A 1,152-nucleotide genomic window follows, 5' to 3' on the forward strand; every position below is an offset into this window, starting at 1 on the left:
ATGTAAATACATGCTGGTTGCAAAGTGCCCAAGTTTTGAATATGCGACTGTGGGGATGCTGTGATAAGTGCAAGGACTGGTCATAAGTTACCTTTTAAAATGTTGTTATAACTTCAGTCACTAAACGAATGGTTGTAAGTCAAGGATGACCTGTACTCTCTTTGTTGCTATCCATGTTTCATTCTCTAAGACATAGTCATCTTTATGTTTTTTTATGTGGAATGGAATGCTCCTGATGCTTGACATGAATGAAAACTCAAGGTATTTTACAACTTTTACTTGCTATTCAAAATTGGGGGGGGGGGGAGTATCTCAGCAAGACAAGGTCTTGACGGCTATTTCAATTGCTACCAGTAAACGACTATCAGAAAAACAAATCTGAAGTGTTCATCACTTATTCAACAAGTAGAACTAGATCTTCCAGATAATCTGAACAAGAAATCTCTCAGCTTTTTTAAAAAACAATTTTGTTTTGGTCAATCTGATATCTGATACTTTGCCCTTACAGAAATTCTCAGAAACAAATTGGAACAACTTTTAACAGAGTGCTTACAAACCAGAAATCTCAGGTAATAATCTTATTGTACTGGACCAAAATGGAAATAACTAAATAAAACTAGATGTTAACATTCCTCACTAAGCTACAGTTGGTTATTTTTGGTAATTTGGTAATTTTTGCTTAAGACCAAGGGGAAAAGGAGGCAAAGTGAGAAAGTTAGGCATCATAGGGAATTTATTCTATGTGCATTGCTGGCTGTGAAATTCTGGGAGTTGAAGTCCACATGCCTTAAAATTGTCAAGGTTGAGAAACACTGTATTAGCACAACCCATTTCACAAGGTTGTTGTTGTTGGGGGGGAAATAGGAGGAAAATGTGTTGGATACATTTGTCACCTTGAATTATTTGTAAAAACAAATAAATAAAATAAACACAAATAAAAAACCAAAATCAATGGTTCTGTTTTTAAGAGTTTCCTGAAGCCTAATCATGTAGGGGCTGATCAAATTTCAGAGAACAAATCACAGCTGTCAGCTCTAGCCCAGTCTCAGTCTTTTAATTCTCTAATTATGTGAGATTTAAAATTTCACATCTACATCAGCCAAAAACCATTAGCACAAAACATTATGGCTAATGTGATTGCACTCTTAATAA

The sequence above is a fragment of the Protobothrops mucrosquamatus genome, unplaced genomic scaffold (assembly GCF_001527695.2).
Source record: "Protobothrops mucrosquamatus isolate PMUCROS unplaced genomic scaffold, P.Mucros_1.0 scaffold554, whole genome shotgun sequence".
In the NCBI taxonomy this organism is placed as follows: Eukaryota; Metazoa; Chordata; class Lepidosauria; order Squamata; family Viperidae; genus Protobothrops; species Protobothrops mucrosquamatus.